Raw genomic sequence first — 21,430 nt, 5'->3', positions numbered from 1 at the left:
TCTTCAAACCTAGTATTATAAGATCACACTGGACTCAAAGGCAATTTGCATCATGGAAACTGATATTTAGTCATTATCTTTCTACAAACTGACAATCACCTTTTAACATTGCCTACAAGATGAAAATTTAAAACTGTAAATTGTGCTTGATGATGGAGGAATGTTATTAAGTGACTGAATCTGCAATAGGAAATAGTTAACTACATGATTCATTAACTTTCTCTCCGCACAGAAAATGTCACAAATCAAAGAAAGCTCTTCTTACATTCTGATTGATAGATGTGAAGTCAGAATTTCCAAGAGATCGTAGCAGAGATAGCTAATTTCTTTAATCATTGTTAATTTCATTCTTTCTACCATTGCTGAAACACATCATCTCTTACTGGGATTCAGTCCCACGGCTGCCAGTTCCCCTCTAGTACTTTCCACGATTAGTCATCAATCATGTGTAAGTCCTCACGATCAGCGCCAAGAGGAGAATCATCTATAACCACATGTATACATTGTTGGTAGTGTTCTTACTTAGCAATTATTAGCAGTCATGTTGACTGATTTACTCTTCTCTATCTATCAGAGTGATTTTTCTGCCCCTCCACCAATGCATTTGAAAGTGAGGGAAAAGGCATGCAAGGTAAAGCAAGTAACCAGTGCACCGCCTGCCCCTAAGGCAGGATTGGTGGACACCAGGCAGCCAAGCCACCTTTAAGTCAATTGAGGCTCTGAAGTGACAAAGTAATGGCCATTTAAGGACATCATTCTGTCTCCACTGCACTGATACATGCAGCTACATAAGAAAGGCAGCCAGCTCAATAGGCTTTATTTCAGGGGCAAAGGGCAGCCAAGAAATGGGGGATATGGCGAAAGGAGCAAAGTAATCCTTTTGGATGGTTCCTGTGCTCCTTGGGCACCACCCATATGATGGGGCACCACCCATATGATGGGACCTCACAATCTGTGCCTCCTCACTGGCCATTAAAACCTAATCCCTATGACTCCCACCTTGTTGAGGTCACAATAATATGCTCAAGCAAAATACCTAGATTTACATGAGGTCAGATATTCATAGATTTTCTCCAGACCCGTGATAATCCCAACAGTAGCCATTACAGTGTTCTAGCATTGCTATGACAACAACAGCTGCCAACTCTCGTTCTCCTTGAGGGGTACAAGTCTCACTCATACATCTTTTAGGCTAAACCCCCCACAGAGTATCACTGCAGATTTATAGCAGTGTGGTACATACTGAGCAACTTTTCAACTGAAACAGTGAGGATTGTATCCTCCCATAAAATTCACCCCATGGATGTTGAGGTCAATGATATGAAAGCTGCTGCCCAGACTAGAATCACCTAATTCACTGGGATCCTTCTGCGCTCTGGCCAGTTACAAGCTGGTTAGATATTACATCTTGCCCCCATTTTCACCTGTTTCAAAAGCAAGCAAGCTCAAAAATTAGAGCCAATGCTGTGCCACTTCTTGGTTTCATCTGTCTCTGGGCTATTTTTGTGATTGAGCAATTAAGCAATTTCCCACTCAGCTCCAATTTTCCTCCAATTTGCAGGAACTAGTTTGAATGTCAGGAGACAACAAGACCTTCTCTGCCTACGCCGGTGCAAAAGCAGCCACATACCACAAGGACATAGGTGCTAGACTGAGTCTGTACCAGCTTGTGAGGGAACCACAGTCCCAAAGTTGGACCTTCTAAATTGGACATTGCCACAGATATCTGGTCTGACAGAAAATTGGCTACATAAAGTTAAACAGCAACCAGCAGCTATTGGCTACAGAGAACAGTGGAAACCAAGGTCAAAGAGGCTAGAAAGGCTCAAAAGGAACCAGTTACAACCAGCCTGAGGGTTTCGTGTTGGAGAAGTGTCAATCAGACGTTTGAGCACTTTGACTGCCTGAGTGTGCGCATTTTACGCCAATCACATGTTAACAGTGAAGGGTGTTGGTGCTGCCCGGTTGGATGTTTTAAACCCAGCTCATGACCCCATTGGCCAAAGGCCACAGAGCATTCAGAAGGTCCAATGAGAGGGGGATAAGAACACACATGTGGACTCCACCCTCTCAGACTTGGTGAAGACTCGGCGAAGACTGAACTGTGACCAAGTAACAGAACGCCAGCCATCTGGGGGGACAGAGAGAGAGACAGAGAGAGAGAGAAATTGCTCTGACCCCTGTGAGGTCTTCCAGCCCTACATCAGAGAGGAAGGAGATTCCAGCAGTTCAGCCCAAAAACATGGTAATATCCTTTCTCAGACATTTGCGCTATGTAGAGAGTAAATACTGTGGAAATTTGGGCAATGCTCACATAGTCTTTTTAATTGGAAATATTTTGTTCAACCACAAACCGAGTTCTGAGTAGCTTTGTCAGCTTCACTGACAAGGGCGCTTGGAGAAAGTGACTTTAGTATATAAGCAGGTTGACGCGTCTAAACCATTGACAACATTACTTGACATCATCCTCACCAATCTGCCTTCTCCAGATGCATCTCTCCATGACAGTATCAGTAAGGGTGAGCAGCTCATAATCCTTCTGGAGATAAAGTCCTGTCTTTACATTGAGGATAGCTTCTATCGTGTTCAGTGGCATTAGCATCATGTCAAATGGGATAGATTTTGACCTGGAGAGCATGAGGACTGCAGATGCTGGAGATCAGAGCCAAGAGTGTGATGCTGGAAAAGCACAGCAGGTCAGGCAGCATCCGAGGAGCAGGAGAATTGACATTTCAGCAAAAGCCCTTCTTCAGGAACCTGTTCACTAACACTTCGATTGGGTTCTGCCAGGGCCACTCAGCTCTCAAACCACAACACAGCTTTGGTTCAAGCATGGACAAAAGAGTCGAATGGCAATAAGGCTGCATATGATTGAATGTAGATTTTGACCAGGCCTAGAAAATCAAGACTAGCCATCCATGAAGTACTGTGGGCCACCAGCAGCAGCAGAACTGTACTCAAACAAAACTTGCAACCTCATGGTACAAAACTTGCAACCTCATGGTAGACCCCTACTCTACCAATATCATCAAGTCGGGAATCAACCCTGGTTCAAGGAAGAGTGCCGGAGGACATGCCAGGGGCATAACCAGGTATACCTGAAGCTATCAAACAGGACTTTGATGTCAACCGGTGTTGGCAGCAAGTGATAGATAGAGTTAAGCAATCCCAAAACCAATGGATCAGAACTCTGATCTAGGGGTCAGGGGTCACAGGGGTCAGGGTGATTCTTCTCTTTCTCAGAAGTTCAAGTCTAAGCTTGGACTTTTCTCGCTGGAGAGAAGTAGGAAGAGAGGTGACCTGATCGAGGTATACAAGGTAATGAGAGGCATGGATTGAGTCAATAGCCAGAGAATCTTCCCCAGGGCAGGAGTGACTGGCACAAGGAGTCGTAGTTTTAAAATATTTGGAAGAAGGTATAGAGGAGACGTCAGAGGTACGTTCTTTACACAGAGAGTTGTGAATGCATGGAATGCATTGCCACTGGTGGTGGTGGAAGCAGAGTCATTGGGGACATTTAAGTGACTGCTGGACATGCATATGGACAGCAGTGAATTGAGATTAGGAATAATGCACAGAACAACATTGTGGGCTGAATGGCCTGTTCTGTGCTGTAATTTTCTATGTTCTAGAACTAAGTTCTGCAGTCCTACCACAGCTAATCAAGAATGATGGTGGTCAGTTAAACACCTCACTGGAGGAGGAGCCTCCACAAATATCCCCTAACTCAATGATAGGAAAACACAACACATCAATGCATCAGCCAGAAGCGTCAACTGGATGATCCATTACAGCCTCCACTGGAATTCTGCAACATCACAGATGCCAATTCTACAACTGATTTGATTTATTCTATGTGTTATCAAAAAATGACTTAAGATATGCAACACTGCAAAGACTATGGGCCTGACATCATTCAAGAAATAATACTTCAGACCATGTTGTACCTCTACCCAAGCTGTTCCAATCCAGCTTCAACATTGGCATATGTCGAACCATTTCCCAGTTATGTCCTGCATACAAAAAACAGGACAAATCCAACTCAACGAATTACCATCTCATCAGTCTACACTTGATCATCAGCAAAGCGATGGAATGGGTAATCAACAATGCTATCAAGCATCACTAGCTCAGCAATAACCTGTTCACTAACACTTCGATTGGGTTCTGCCAGGGCCACTCAGCTCTCAAACCTCATCACAGCTTTGGTTCAAACACGGAACAAAAGAGTTGAATGGCATTAATGCTGCATTTGATTGAATGTAGCATCAAGGTCCTGAGGAAAACAGGAATTAATGGGTATCAGTGGGAAGACACTCCTCGAGTTGCAGTCACACCTATCAAAATGGAAGTTGATTGTGGTTGTTGGAGGTCACTCATCTCAGGTCCAGGACAAGTCTGCAGGAGATCCTAACCCCAACCCTAGCTCCAAACATCTTCAACTGCTTCATCAATAATCTTCCCTCCATCATAAATTCAGAATTGGGTTGATGATTTTACGAAGTTCAGTATCACTCATGAATCCTCAGATACTGAAGCAGTCCATGTCCATTTGCAACAAGGCCTGGACAATATCCAGGTTTTGGCTGATAAGTGTCAACTAACAGTTTCGCCACACAAATGTCAGGCAATGACCACCTTCACAACACAGAATCTAACCATTACTCATTGACATCCAATGGCATCATTGTTACGTTGATGATTCACTTGGAACCAGGAATTATTCATAAGATGGATGAATGGTAAATCTAACAGGAACACTTTATTAACATCCCCACCCTTCCACAGTTGGTTCTAGACTGCTCCCAACCTCTGCCCCTCTGGATCATCTGACCAGCACTCCTAAAGGGCCAATACCCCTCAACTACAATTACCCGTTGCTGAATATCCACTATCAACATCTTGGGAATTACCATTCACCAGAAACTCAACTTGACTAGCTATGCAAGTAAAGTGTAGGCCAGAGGTTAGGAATCCTGCAGTAAGTAAATCACTTTCTGACTCCCCAAAGCATGTCCACCATTGACAAGTCACAAGTAAGAAGTGTGATGGAATACTTCCCACTTGCCTGGATGGGTACAGCTTCAACAACACTCCAAAAGCTTGACACCATCCAAACCCTTTGACTGTACCACATCATAAAGCATTCCACTCCCTCCACCACCAGTGCTCCAGAGTGGAAGTGTGTACCATCCACAAGATATATGGCAAACATTCCTCAAGCCTCCTTAGACTGAATCTTCAAAATCCAAGCAACAACCATCTAAAAGGATAGGTTGGCATATTTATTCACACAGCATCAATATTGCCTCTAAGCTGCACGGCCATGCCACCATACTAACATTCAACCGAGGTTCCATGCAGATGTCTGTGCACTGAAAAAAATGTCTGAGTGAGTATTGGACACCACTGCCTGCAAGTTCACCCTCCAGCTAGTCGCCATCCCAACTTGGAAACACATGACCATTCTGTCACTCTCACTTGATCAAAATCTTGGAACTAATGCTATAGGAATTGTAAGTATACCTACACAAAATGGACTACAGGATTCAAAATGACAGTTCATCACTTCCTTCACAGGTACAAGTAGGGATGGGCAATACAGGCTGGCCCAGCAATGCCCACACGCCCTGAATGAATAAAAATAAAACTCAATATGAAATAACTATACAGAGGCAGGTATTCTATCACCAAGTCACGCTTTATTTCAGAGTCAGTCCCCTGAACTGAGGAGATTCTAAATCCCCCGTTGATGTTTTTTTTCTTTTGTTACGTGTGAATATACACTCTGTGAACAGCCAGCTGAGTCAGTTCCTAAACTGAGGAGAATCTGATTCCCCATTTTATTTTTTTTCTCTCTATAAACCCCCATACTATCCTCTGTTTCTGTTGGTCACAGGGCTTCCTGATTGGCTCAGGTAATCAGCTTAGGTTGTTAACCTAAGCAAAAAGGTTTTCTCCCCCTAAAGGACTTAAGCAAACTGGATAGGTTTTTATGACAATCTGGTAGTCTACCTTATACTAATTGAAAAAAATATTTCCAGACTTTGTAGAAAGACTGACCCTATCACTATTATAAAATTTCAACACACATTTTACTGAATTACAGGTCCAGGATCCCTGATTTACTAATCCTGCATCATAACCATTCAACTATTACTATTACTAACCAAAGATCTCACATTCAACGAGATCTGCCTGGATCTAATCATTACATTGTAAAGGCCCCCTTCTACAGTGGTGGCCTGGCTGCCAAAGCAATTTCTAAATTTATGCTTCAAAAATGTTGCCCAGAGGATTGTGCCATGTTGAAATAGCCTTTCAATTACTTACCTACCATCATTGTTTGCTGCTTCTCTCAAACTGGAAGGCCTCTAATTGGCCCCTCAGCTTCACAATCCCAGGCACTGCCTTTACTTGGACAAAGAACCTATCTCCATGCAATTACAGGGACTCCCATGAAAAAAATCCCAGTGAATGGCTATCAGCCTACAGGGGCAGATATGAGATTGACAAGATTGCCTCCAGACACTGGAGGGGAAATCCAGCACACTGAGTCAATTTGGCTGCTTTGTTAAGGGATTAAATTTGAAAATTACAACTAGTGCAGGTTTATGCAGGATTGGAATTTCAACTTTACATTCTAATAGTAGGATTGATGGCAAAGATAGCACCTGAGGAAGTCAGGTGCTTCCCGTAGGAAGGGAAGGGGATTTCTTCCAGATTTCTGCTATGCTCCTCACAGATGCCAATTAAAGAGTGCACTGTTTTTATGTTCACATGGAAGATGGGAGTTTGAGAGTAATGTTGTATATTCATAGGAGAAATTCATTGTCATGAAAATTCTCCACAAAATATATTATATGTTCAACGTGTTGCAGTGAAAAGGATGAGGACTTTTAGCTTCTGCCAAAGAGTTTGATTAGGAATATTGGATTGTTGCTGTGAGATACATCTAATGGAACTATCTTGTCATTAAAACTTCTGCTCCTGGCCTCTAGACAACCTCATTGGTATGGGCCACGTACAGACCAGATTGGTAAGAAGGGAAATGTTTTCCCCTAAAGCACCTAAGCAAACTAAATAGGTTTTTATGACAATCTGATAGTCTACCTTATACTAATTGAAAAAAAATTCCGGACTTTGTAGAAAGACTGACCAGATCACTATTATGAAATTTCAACACACATTTTCCTGAATTACAGGTCCAGGGTCCCTGACTTACTAATCCTGTATCATGACCATTTAACTAATACTATATAAATTATCCTGTCATTTTTTTCCATGTCCAACTTTATTGAACAGGCCTTACTTTCTTAATGACTCTTAATTTCCTATTGGACAATCAATAAGAAGGGCTTTCGCCCGAAACGTCGATTTTCCTGCTCCCCGAATGCTGCTTGGTCTGCTGTGCTTTACCGGCACTACTCTAATCTTGACTCTAATCTTCAGCATCTGCAGTACTCACTTTCACCTAATAAGGTTGTCTATCTGCTTGTGGAATGGATCCTTAAAAATTGGGAAGAACATGTTCGACACAAGGAACCCACAATGTAACCACTGAAATCCCTCTGTTAAGATCATTAACATGAGTCGGTGAAAAATGTATGTTCATGATAGAGAAAAAGCAGGACTAAATGCAGAAAGTGAAAAACCACAGGAAATCATAAATGTACTGCCACATTTATGTATTTATTGCAAAATAGGCAGGACTGGGTGCAGAAAATTCTGTGATAGGTTACTTCAGCTTTTGATTTTAGCTCAGAAGAATTAGGATTTCAGTTCAGAAGGGAGAAACTGACTTTTCTCCCAACAGGATAATGATTTTTTTTTACTAATAGCAAAAACTGGGGATGCTGGGGATCTGAAATAAAAACAAAGCAGACAGTGCTGAAGGAATTGCAGGTTTGGCGCATCTCTAGAGAAAGGAGCAAAGTTAATGTTTTGAATCTAATATGACTCTTCAGAAGTGCTTAAAGTTTTCAGTTTAGCAGGGGAACTAGTCAAGCTAGCTAAAGCAGGCTTAATTCGCAGAACGTCTGAGCCAGGAAAGCCTGTACAGGAGTCTTCAATGTTTTAGAACGGAAAAGTTTAGGCCAACATCTGGGATCATAACAATATTATTTAGGTGTGTGCTCAGGGTCTAACTCTATTTAGTCTCCCAAGGTAACACTTCTGATGGCCATGGGACTTTCTGCAAAATCTTTTATTTATATCTTGTTTGATATAGACATTTTTTTCACATAAAGTTAGAACTTCTTCCCCCTTCCGTTTTGTGGCTCTGATATTTGCACGGTTGTATAAGGTGTTCAGCTTTGAAAGAGTTAATGCTGAGGAGTGCATTAATCGCAACGCATTGCAATGACATCATATGGTCCTGAGTGGGAGAACAGCTCCGGATCTCAAGGGAGAACCTTTAAGTTGCCTAATGATCTCAGTAACAATGTCTACCATACCAAACCAAATGCAGAAAATGCTAGAGAAACTGTGCAGGTCTGCAAGCACCTGTGATGAGAGAGAGAGTTTTGAAGATGAGTTAAACAGCACTCAAAACATTAACTCTATTTCTTTCCTCAAAGATGCTGCCAGACTGGTTGAGTTTCTCCAACATTCTCTGTATTTGTTTCAGATTTCTAGTACCTGCAGTATTTTTCAGTATCTTATTAAAGTCTAAGGTGTCAATGCAACTTGCGTCTAATTGCTAACATGCAATAAACAATATCCCGTTAAGAGAAGTGCCACTTATTATCAAGACTACCTTGTGATTTTCCTCGACCACAGTAGACAAAGCAAGTCCTCTAGATCTACACCTGAAAGGAAGAAAGTGGCAAGTGGTCTACCCTTTTGTGGCCAATAGTCCACACAGCTCTTACAGAATGATGAACAGTGAGGTGAGGATACATCATCCAACAGTCACTACAACATTACATGTGCTTTCGATGTTAGTCCTACTGTTCTACAGTATATGGTTAAAAGAACATTAAACTGCACAGAATACCTCATAGATGACAATGTCCCAGTGGTTGGTCTTTGCTGCTTCCATGTTTGCCAGCTCAGGATTTCAATCCTTTCACTTTATTGGCTCAGGAGGAGCAGCAGCAGAATTTCCCAGCCAGGAACTCTAGCGACAAAGTGACAAACGCCTGTAATAAGGAGTTTTCAATAACAAACCTTTATTTTTCCAAATGACAAATGATATTGTTAGTGTTGATGGACTAGTAATCTAGTGATCCAGGAAATATTCTGGGAACCCATGTTTTAATCTTACCATAATCGAAATTTATAAATATCTAGAATTAAAAGACTAATGATGGCCATGAAATCATTATAAATTGTTGTAAAAAGAAATCTGATTTACTTAGAATCATAGAGATGTACAGCATGGAAACAGACCCTTCGGCAACTTGTCCACGCCAACCAGCTATCCCAACCCGAATCTGGTCCCACTTACCAGCATCCAGCCCATATCCCTCCAAACCCTTCCTATTCATATACACATCCAGATGCCTTTTAAATTGTTGCAATTGTACCAGCCTCCACCATTTCTTCTGGCAGCTCATTCTGTAATTGCACCACGCTGTGTGTGTGAAAATTACCCCTTAGGTCTCTTTTATATCTTTCCCTTTTCACCCTAAACCTATGCCCTGTAGTTCTGGACTTCCCCACCCCAGGGAAAAGACTTTGTCTATTTATCCTATCCATGCCCCTCATGATTTTATTAACCTCTATAAGGTCACCCCTCAGCCTCCGATGCTCCAGGGTAAACAGCACCAGCCTGTTCAACCTCTCCCTATAGCTCAAATCCACCAACCCTGGTAACATCCTTGCAAATCTTTTCTCAACCCTTTCAAGTTTCACAACATCCTTCCAGGAGGAAGGAGACCAGAATTGCTCACAATATTCCAAATGTGGCCTAACAAATGTGCTGTACAGCCACAACACGACCTCCCAACATCTATACTCAATACTCTGACGAATAAAGGAAAGCATACCAAACACCTTCTTCACTATCCTATCCACCTGTGACTCCACCTTCAAGGAGCTATGAATCTGCACTCCAAGGTCTCCTTGTTCAGCAACACTCCCTAGGACCTTACCATTAAGTGTAAAAGTCCTGCAAAGATTTACTTTCCCAAAACGCAAAACCTCTTATTTAGCTAAATTAAACTCGATCTGCCACTACTCAGCCCATTAGCCCATCTGATCAAGATTCTGTTGTAATCTGAGATAACCTTCTTCGCTGGCCACTACACCTCCAATTTTGAGGTCATCTGCAAACTTACGAACTATACCTCCAATGTTCATATCCAAATCATTTATATAAATGATGAAAAGTAGTGAACCAAGCACCGATCCTTGTGGCACTCCACTGGTCACAGGCCTCCAGTCTGAAAAACAACTCTCCAAAACCACCCTCTGTCTGCTACCTTCAAGCCAGTTCTGTATCCAAATGGCGAGTTCTCTCTGTATTCCATGAGAACTAACCTTGCTAATCAGTCTACCATGGGGAACCTTGTCGAACACCTTACTGAAGTCCATATAGATCACGTCCACCGGTATACCCTCATCAATCCTCTTTGTTACTTCTTCAAAAAACTCAATCAATTTTGTGAGACATGATTTCCCATGCACAAAGCCACGTTGACTATCCCTAATCCGTCCTTGCCTTTCCAAATTGGTGTAAATCCTGTCCCTCAGGATTCCCTCCAAAATTTTGCCCACTACTGACGTCAAGTTCCCTGGTTTGTCCTTACCACACTTCTTAAATACTGGTACCTTTTAGCCAAACTCCAGTCTTCCGGCACCTCACCTGTGACTATCGATGATACAAATATCTCAGCAAGGGGCCCAGCGATCACTTCCCTAGCTTCCCACAGAGTTCTAGGGTACACCTGATCAGGTCCTGAGGATTTATCCACCTTTATGCGTTTCAATATATCCAGCACATCCTTCTCTGTAATATGGACATTTTTAACGATGTCACCAATTATTTCCCTACATTCTATATCTTCCATGTCCTTTTCCACAGTTAACAATGATGCAAAATACTTATTTAGTATTCCCCCTAACTTCTGTAGCCCCACAAAAAGGCCGCCTTGCTGATATTTGAGGGGCCCTATTCTCTCCCTAGTTACCCTTTTGATCTTAATGTATTTGTAAAAACCCTTTGGATTCCCCTTAACCCTATTTGCCAAAGCTATCTCGTGTTCCCTTTTTGCCTTGCTGATTTCCTTATTAAATCTACTCCTTTATACTCTTCTAAAGATTCCCTTGATCTATCCTGACACATACTTCCTTCTTTTTCTTAACCAAAATCTCAATTTCCCGAGTCATTCAGCATTCCTTACACCTATCAGCCTTTCCTTTCACCCTATCAGGAATATACTGTCTCTGGACTCTCGTTATCTCATTTCTGAAGGCTTCCCATTTTCCACTGCCCCTTTACCTGCAAACATCTGCGCCCAATCAGCTTTTGAAAGTTCTTGCCTAGTACCATCAAAATTGGCCTTTCTCCAATTTAAAACTTCAACTTTATTTTAACATTAATAGAACTATGGTCACTGGTCTTAAGGTGCTCCCCAATGACACCTCAGTCACCTGCTCTGCCTTGATTCCCAAGAGTAGGTCAAGTTTTGCACTTTCTCAAGTAGGTACATCCACAGAATGAATCAGAAAATTTTCTTGTACACACTTAACAAATTCCTCTCCATCTAAAACCTTAACACTATGGCAGTCCCAGTCTATGTTGGGAAAGTTTAAATCCCCTACCATAACCACCCTATTATTCTTACAGGTAACTGAAATTTCCTTACAAATTTGCTTTTTAATATCCTGCTGGCTATTAGGGGTCTATAATACAATCCCAATAAGGTAATCATCTCTTTCTTATTTCTCAGTTTCACCCAAATAACTTCCCTGGATGTATTCCAAGGAATATCCTCCCTCAGTACAGCTGTAATGCTATCCTTTATCAAAAACGCCATTCCACCTCCCCTCTTGCCTCCTTTTCTAGCCTTTAGCATTTGTATCCTGGAACATTAAGCTGCCAGTCTCTTCCATCCCTGACACAAGTTTCTGTAATTGCTATGATATCCTAATCCCATGTTCCTAACCATGCCCCAAGTTCATCTACCTTCCCTGTTCGGACTCTTGTATTGAAATAAAAGCAGTTTTTTTCATCAGCCCTACCTTGTTCTCTGCTTTGTCCCTGCCCGCCCTGACTGTTTCACTCACCTCTTTTCTCAACTGTACCAGTCTCAGATTGATCTCTTTCCTGATTATCTCCCTTGGTCTCACCACCCCCAATCACCACCACCACCAGCCCCACCCCCCCACCGCATTCAAAAATTGCCTCACAAGCCACTGAGTTGTATCAAGCTACTAAAAAGTTTAGAAATAAATGAAATCATTTGAACCACCTAGCATTGACATAGGTACTGGAACCGTCAACTGCAAACTCAACCCTGTCAACCCTGCAAAGTCCTCCTTATCAATACTTGAGGCTAGTGCCAAAATTGGGGAGCTGTCTCACAGACTGGTCGAGCAACATAATCATACTCATGGAATTGTATCTTACAGATTATGACCCTCACAACATCATCATACACCTTTGGTTATATTTCCTGTCCCAATGGTGGGACATACCAGTCGTACCAGGTCATAGGAAATTGGTCATGGTCATTGACAGTCAGCTATGGCAGCTCCAGAATATCTCTACAGGAGTTCCTCAGGGTAGTGACCTAGGTCAAACCATCTTCAGCTCCTTCATCAATGACTTCCCTCCATCATAAGGTCAGAAGTGGGGATGTTTGCTGATGATTGCACAATGTTCAGTACCATTCCCGACTCCTCAGCAACTGAAGCTGTTCATGCTCAAATGCAACAAGATTTGGATAAAATCTAAGTTTGAGGTGACAAATGCAAGTCACATTTACACTACACAAACACCAGACAATGACCATTTCCAATAAAAGTCAACCTAACTACTGCCCCTTGAAATTCAGTGGTGTTATCAGCACTGTCAACGTGCTGGGTGCTTTCCGATAACCAAAGACTCAACTGGAATGGTCACATAAACACAGTGGGTACAAAAGCATGTCTGAGGCTAGGAATATTATGTCAAATAACTCACCTCATGATTCCCCAAAGCTGGCCCACCATCTGTAAGGTGCAAGTCAGATGTGTGATAGAATACTCCTCACTTGCCTGGATGGGTGCAGACCCAACAAAACTCAAGCAGCCTGACACCTTCCAGGACAAAGCAATCGGTTTGATTGGCATCACATCCACTCCCTCCATCACTGATGCCCATAGGAGTAATATGCACTGTCTACAAGATACAGAGCAGGAATTCATCAAAGATCATTAAAGAGTATCTTCCAAACACAAGAGCACCTTGATCTAGAAGAACAAGGCAGCAGATACCTGGGAACCTGCAATTCTCATCAAGTCACTCACTATCCTGATTTGGAAATATATTGCTGTTCCTTTACCGTCACTAGATCAAAATCCCGCAATTGCCTCCCTAAACACACTGTTAGCAGCAGTTCAAGAAGGCAGTTCACCACCACCTTCTCAAGGGCAACTAGGGAGGGCAATTAATGCTGGCCCAGCCAGCAATAGCCACATCCCACGAGAGAATTTAAAAAATGATGATGTCATACTCTTATGGGTGAAGTGGAAGTGGACTAGCATGAGATCCCAATGAAGACAGACATTTCATCTCAGGCTCCTCATCATCTTTATAAATATGCCTAACTAGCCAATGTAACTTGTATCAATTGCTACTGTACATAAAGTACATCTTCTTGCAAAGATTCATGGCATGTTCATCATCCACCACTGTTAACTGAACAAGCCTTTCGAATCAGTATAGAAAGGAGAATTGTTGGCAGCACTGCACTCCAACCACAAGCTACCAGTGGTCAGTATTGCAATCCTCTACCTCGCAATCTTCATTTAAGATCTTCCCTAAGACCCAGCTCTTGATGCACTTCTCAGTATTGCTTTCTTTGTTTGACTCTGTTTAATAACTCTCTTCACCTTTAAGTATTGAATTGATTTGAATTTATTGTCACGTGTACCAAGGCGCAGTGAAAAGCTTTGTCTCGTGAGCAATACAGGCAGATCACATAGTTAAGATGCATAGATAAATAAATAAAAGATAAACAGCGGCAAAAACCAAAACACTGGTACAGGCGAATGTTAAGAGTTTGTGAGTCCATTCAGTATTCTAACAACAGTAAGGTAGAAACTGTTTCAAAACCAGCTGGTGCATGTGTTCAGGCTTCTGTACCTTCTCCTCGATGGTAGAGGTTGTAGAAAAGCATAGCCAGGGTGGGATGGATCGTTGAGAATGCTGGCGGCCTTTCCTTGACAGCGGGCCTGGTAGATGGATTCTGTAGATGGGAGGTTGGTCTTTTTGATTGTCCTGGTTGAGTTCACCACTCTCTGTAACCGTCTCTGATCTTGAATGGTACAGTTGCCATACCAGGTAGTGATACATCCAGACAGAATGCTCTCGCTGCACCTATAGAAGTTGGCAAGGGTATTCGCCGTCATGCCAAATTTCCTCAACTGCTTGGTGAAGAAGAGACATTGTTGGGCCTTTGAAACTAGTGCGTCCACATGAAGAGTCCAAGAAAGCTTGTTGTTGATGACCACTACCAGGAACTTGACACTCTCCACTCATTTCACCCTCTGTGCTGTTAAGGTGTAGGGGGACATGAGTAGCATCCCACTGAAAGTCAATAATGAGTTCCTTGGTTTTGCTGGCATTGAGAGCTAGGTTGTTCTCAGTGCACCATTTTTCCAGGTGTTCCATCTCCTGTCTGTAACCTGTTTCATCGCCATCTGAAATTCGCCGGCCTATTATGGTGTCATCAGCGCGTACTTGTAAATGGCATTAGTCTGATATTTGGCGATGCAGTCATGGGTATACAGTTTGCACAGTAGGGGCTGATTACGCACCTCTGGGGGGCTCCAGTGTTGAGTGTTAGTCAGGATGAAATATTGTTCCCAATCTTCATTGATTGTGGCCTGTGGGTCAGGAAACTGAGGATCCCGTTGTAGAGAGTGGGGTTTAGTCTGAGATCACTAAGTTTAGTAATCAGTCTTGAGGGCATAATAGCATTAAAGGCTGAACTGTAGTCAATGTGTAGGATTCGAACGTAGCTGTTCTTGGTGTCAAGATGTTCTAGGGAGGAGTGAAGGGCAAGTGATATGGTGTCTGACATGGATCTGTTGTTCCGACAGGCAAATTAGATTACTTAGATTAGATTAGAGTGTGGAAACAGGCCCTTCAGCCCAACAAGTCCACACTGACCCTCGAAGAGCAACCCATCCAGATCCATTCCCTTACATTTATCTCTTCACCTAACACTATTGGCAATTTAGCACGGCCATTTCACCTAACCTGCACAATTGGAGAGGGTCAAGAGTGGTGGGGAGGCTGGTGTTGATTAATGCCATGACCAGCCTTTCAAAGCACTTCATGACCACCGAAGGAAGAGACACTGGGTGATAGTCATTGAGCCATGCTGCATGAGCCTTCTTAGGCACAGGGATGATGCTGGCCCTCTTGAAACAGGCAGGGTCAGTGGAGAGACTGCAGGGAGAAGTTGAAGATGTCCAAGAAGACCTCTGCCAGTTGATCTGTGCATGCTCTGAGTGCACGGCCTGGTACTCTGTCTGGTCCCACGCTTTCCTTCAATTCACACGAAAGAAAACTGATCTGACTTCTGATGTCGTGACTGTTGGGATAGGTTCGTCAAGACTTGTCAGAATAGGTGTTACCTCTCCGCCGAAATTCTGCTCAAAATGAGCATAGAAGGTGTTGAGATGATCAGGGAGGGATGTATCATTGTCTGTTATCTTGCATTGTCTCTTTTTTGAAGCTGTGATGTCATTCAGTCCTTGACATAGTCAGTGGGTGTCTGTCTGGTATTGTATTGGTCCTTGGCTGTCTTAATGGCTCTGCGAAGGTCATATTTGGATTCCTTATACTTGAATGGGTCTTCTAATCTGAAGGCTTCACGCCTGGTGTTTAGCAAGTTCTGTATGTCCTGATTCATCCAGGGTTTCCTGTTGGGGAACACCCGGATTGACTTCCTCGGTATGCAGTCCTGCACACACTTGCTGATAAAGTCTGTGATGGTGCTGGCGTACTCATCCAAGGTACCTGTGGGCTGTCTTAACATGGCCCAATCAGTCAATTCTAGACAGCACTGGAATTGATCCTCTGCCTCCTCCAACCAGCACTGGACCTGTGTCCGCAAGGGGGGTCTCCTGCTTGAGCTTTTGCCTGTAAACCGGGAGAAGAAACACGGCATTGTGGTTGGAGTTCCTGAAATGAGGGCGGGGAATGGAGTGGTAGGCATCCTTCACAGTGGTGTAGCACTGGTCTAAAATGTTCGGGCCCCTGGGGGGGTGTAGGTAATGTTCTGGTGGTACTTGGGTAACACCTTCCTTTGATTGGCTTGATTGAAGTCACCATTTATAATAAACAGGGCCTCAGGATGTTCCATCTCCAGGGTGTTCGTGGTGGAATACAACACATCCAGAGCTTTCTCAATCTTTGCTTGTGGCAGTATGTACACAACAGTTAGTATAACAGCGGTAAATTCCTGTGATAGAAGGGGCAGCATTTGATGGTGAGGAATTCAAGGTTGGGGAGCAATGGTTGCCCAGAATTGCAATGTTCGTGCACCACAATTGTTGATGAAAAACTAAACCCCTCCACCCTTTGTCTTACCCGAGGATGTTGTATGGTCCATACGATGGATAGAAAAACCATCAGCCTGAAGTGCACAGTCAGGAATGGATGGGTTGAGCCAGATTTCTGTGAAGCAGAGTACGCAGCTGTCCCGCAGTTCACACTGGAAGCTGAGCCGTGATCTGAGTTCGTCCGTCTTGTTCTCCAGAGATTGTACATTTGCTAGAAGTAAGCTCGGAAGAGGGTGTCTTGAAACTGCGGGGTCTCAGTCTTACTAGCAGACCGGCATGCATACCCCACTTCTTCGCAGGTTTCTTACATTTGAGTGATCCACTGGTCTGGTGGAGTGGACTGTACTGCTTCCAGTTAGGTGATCCTTCCTAGGACCCTGTGTAGCAGGGAAGTTGCAGTTTAGTGAATTTTTGCAGAGGGTCTGCTTCGGACCCAGCGTAGCAGGTAATTTACTGTGTGGTCTTTCTTTACCGGAGGGAGTTTGCTTAGGACTATGAAATGTTTCTCTATGCAAAATGTTATTTTCTATTCAAGGACATTTTCCTGCGCTATCAATATGGCAACTTCATTTCTTGTGATATGCTTCTTTCATGGTGTCAAGTAATGTGAAGAATTTGACTAATATTGTATCTCAGATGTTGTCACAGGTGGTTTACAAATCTTTTGGTTGCATATCCTTGTTATCACTGTACTTTTAAACTCCTCATATTAGGAATGGAATCTTTTCCTTTGGTTTTGCTGCTTCGAAAATGGTCCAATCTTGAACTTTTTAATTAATTGAATTGTTGTCCCTTTATCAAATGATCCTGAGGAAACCACTTCTAGCTTAAACAGATGCTAGAGGAGCCCCTTTTCTATCCTATAATCTCACACATCAATGCAAACCCACTGCAGAAATACATTTAAACTGTCTCATTAATACGTAATTGATTGCAGTAAATGAACTCATGCCTCCAACAAAACAGACCCAAGAGTATTCAGGCTTAGACCTGAAAAATCAAATTCTCTCTCAACAGTGCTTCTCTGACAGATAACAAACACTCATGGCAAAGTTTAATATTTAATAAGTGGTTTATCAAGCTAGCCAAATAAAAATTCTGGAACAGTCTGGGCTTACATTTTCTTTCATATAGGCATTAATCTGGGCTTATTTCTCATGTGGTAATTGTAGTTGGCCAGCAAGCATAACCCCGTATCTCAAACTTTTTAATACATTTATTTTAGTTTCGTTTTGCTGAGCAATTGAAGTTTCACTAAAACCATTACATTGTCCATACTTGTCTTTTTTTACTTCTCAAACTTTGCAGCACAGAATTAATAAAGCTGCCACAATGATTGTTCCGAATCCTAATGGCTGTCACACCAGCTATCAGATTCTGTTGATTAACTGAATCTTATAAAAACTTCTAATCCCTTGAGCTAAACTGCAGTTGTAATAATACTGAAGCTTAACTCACTACTGCAGAATGTTTAAAACAGGAAATACTATGCAATCCATCATTTAAATCTACTGTATAATATCAAACTTTATTACTCACTTACTTCATGTAGGAGATACTTATGCATTCATTTCAAAAAAGGGCACATCAACTATAATTCAGTTTATAAACTGTGGAATAGGTTGAGAATGTCGGCATGAATATTCATGAGAATCCCTTAATCTGTCATCTACGGTGATTCATTAGGGGTATGTAAATATCACTCATTGGAATTGTTCTAAACTGACTCAACTATGATTTTGTCATTATCAAATTATTAATTGTTCTGTGTAATGGTGCATTATTATGTGCTTGTTAAATCACAAAATATATGATAATGGTAATGATAATGTGCTGTGGTGTGTGTTTACACTATAACCTATGATGCATGGTGGGAATGGGAATCTGTTATGTTAATGAGTACATTACAGGATAGTTTTACCTTCATTATATATGAACAATCAAATTGCCCACCACTTTGATGCATTACATATTGCATTCATTTTCTTTCCATTTCAAAGACTTCAGTTACTTTTACATGCCAATTATTCCTGTATCTAATTTCAGTTAATTATTGCTGAGAGATAGCTGAATTCTGCATGACCTTTCAACTTGATGACCTGACTGGGAAATTTTGCTATCCTCTCAACATGTTGTATTATATGAAAAAAAATTCCACAAGCTGATCAACCACACTAGAAAGGTTTTGCAAAACTTTACAGCTGGTAAGATGAAAGTTTAATTGCATTAATCATTTAGCCTTGGATGCCTTTGAAATTAAGCTTAAAGTTGAGAAACATCTAAGTCAAAGGAATACTGGGTTACATGCAGGTCAACCACGAGTTTTCTTTCACATACTGTACAATAACTGTGACCAAGAAGAATGCAGTCCTTTATACACAGCTGTGTGCAATAGTTGGTGGGACCTCCCTTTATACTGTCTATTTTTTTTTAAATTTCAAGAACATTCCTCATTGGAATTTTGAACAGTCGGGTAGGACAATGCTTCAGATAATTAATTTTCAATAGACTATGGAAATACACTCAATAATGAAATAGTAAGCATGCCCAACAGTTGGTGCACTGAGTGAAATGCTCAAACCACTTTGCGTTAATGTTAGGATTAGATGAAGCCATGAAATCTGATACCACTCACTGTAAGAGTGCTTAAAAAAAGAACTGTTTCTTGAACAATTTTTTTAAGCAAGGCAAAGTCAAGGAATGTATTTATTTTGGAAAAGAGAAGATTACAGAGATAAATTGTGACACCGGTAATTTTACTGCCAACAAGGTTATCGAAGGGATTTGTAAGTTTAAGGTAATAAAATCTCAGGAGTGGATACGATTAAGCCAAACATACTTAAGGTACCAAGAGACATCATTGCAGGAACTCTTACATAGATTAATACAAAATCATTCAATCTCAGTTAATTATGGAAAACCTTATTGAAGTTAAGATTGTAGATCATTTGCAGATATTTCAAAGCTTGCGAAGTTGGTGTATTACAAAGTGGAGAAGATATGCTACATGAAGATTGGAATACTGTTGGAAATTTGACAAATGAGTGCAAGATGAAATTTGGTGCATAGAGAAAATCCTTCCCAAAGGGACAAAAAGACCAGAGTGTGCCTGTACCTCAAATAGAAAGTAAATAATGTAAATGGAAAACAAAAACTCAGGGGGGTCTGTATAAAATAAATTGAAGCTATTAAATCAAAACTAATCAACAGAGTGGGCTGGATTTTATATGTTGTCAAATTTCTCAACCCACACTGACCAAAAAAATTTGCTCATCAACCTGCTCAACTAAACCCTGGCTGCTTCATTGTAAAATTACATGAGTAGAAATTTTAATAATCTCAGAGAGAGACATCCAGCAGTCCTGACAAGGTACAGTCCATCCACCATCCAATTGATTTCTCTCTATGGCATTGATGCAACATTGCTGCAATGTGGGTGATGTACAAGATGGAATCAGCAATTCACGAAGTCTTTTTGACAGCATTCTCCAAACCTACAACTTGTATTATCTTTAAGGGCAAAGATATGTACAAGTGCATGGGAATATTATCACCTTGATGCCCCCCTCCAGTCAAACACCATTCTGTCACTAACCTGATCACACAGGCCTATATAACTATTCCTTTTGTGGCATTGCATCAAAGTCCTGGAGATTGCTACCAATATTGTGGGAAGGCTTCGGCCAATATTCCAATACAGCGACATTTTTTTTCCGTCATTTACTTACCTAGCTTTCCCTTCAATGCATCTGTGCTAATTGCCTCCAGCAATGCATGTGTAGAAAGCTCCATATATTCACCACACTCTGAACAAAAAGGTTTCAATTGGATTCTCTGTTGAATTTCTTAATGACTATTTTATGTTTATAGTCCTTATTTCTCTTCTCCCCAGTAAGTGAAAATAATTTCTCCGAATTGAACCAATCAAACCCTTTCATAACTTTAAAGAACCCTGGTCATCTTTCAGTCTTCTCTTTTTCAAGAGAATAAAAGCCCTCCTGAAAGGTTTAACCTCTTAATACTGCTATTGTGCTAGTAATCCTTCAATGCCTATATATATACATATGACCTCTGGATTTGGACTACCCTTATAAAAGACAAGGGATGAATGATGAATGGGTACCTTGATTGCAACATTCATATGGCCAGAACTAAGTTTTAAAGAACACAAACCTGACTCCAATCTGGGAGTACAAGGTCAGAAAATTACCTCTGATTGTTGTTTCATAATAATCTACTGTTGGGAAGGAGGGATCGAAGATTGTTGCATTTTTTTTTATGCTGACCACAAATACAACACTCATCAAACTCTGTTGGAGTACCCTGTTGGATTCTGGGCAGCACACTTCTGGAAAACATGAAGGCTTTAGTAAGGGTACAGAAGATATCCATGACAATGATTCAGTGGATGTAGGACTACAGATACATGCATAGACTTTAGAAGCTAGAGTTTGTCTCCTTTAAGTAGGGAAGGCTAAGGAGAGCTTTTATCAAGATGTTTAAAATCATGAAAGCTTTAGATTGAATTTTTTTTTTAAGAACCATTTCCACTGACTAAAGTGTCAATAAATAAAGGACAGAGACATAGCTTGATTTATAAAAGAATGAGGAGTGACATGAGGGAAAACGACAATTGTTTAGAATTGGACTAGAATAATGAATGGGATGGCAGATATGAATTCAATCATAACTAACAGATGGGAAG

The sequence above is a fragment of the Hemiscyllium ocellatum genome, chromosome 3, assembly GCF_020745735.1.
Source record: "Hemiscyllium ocellatum isolate sHemOce1 chromosome 3, sHemOce1.pat.X.cur, whole genome shotgun sequence".
In the NCBI taxonomy this organism is placed as follows: domain Eukaryota; kingdom Metazoa; phylum Chordata; class Chondrichthyes; order Orectolobiformes; family Hemiscylliidae; genus Hemiscyllium; species Hemiscyllium ocellatum.
Note: the sequence above shows the minus strand (reverse complement) of the source record.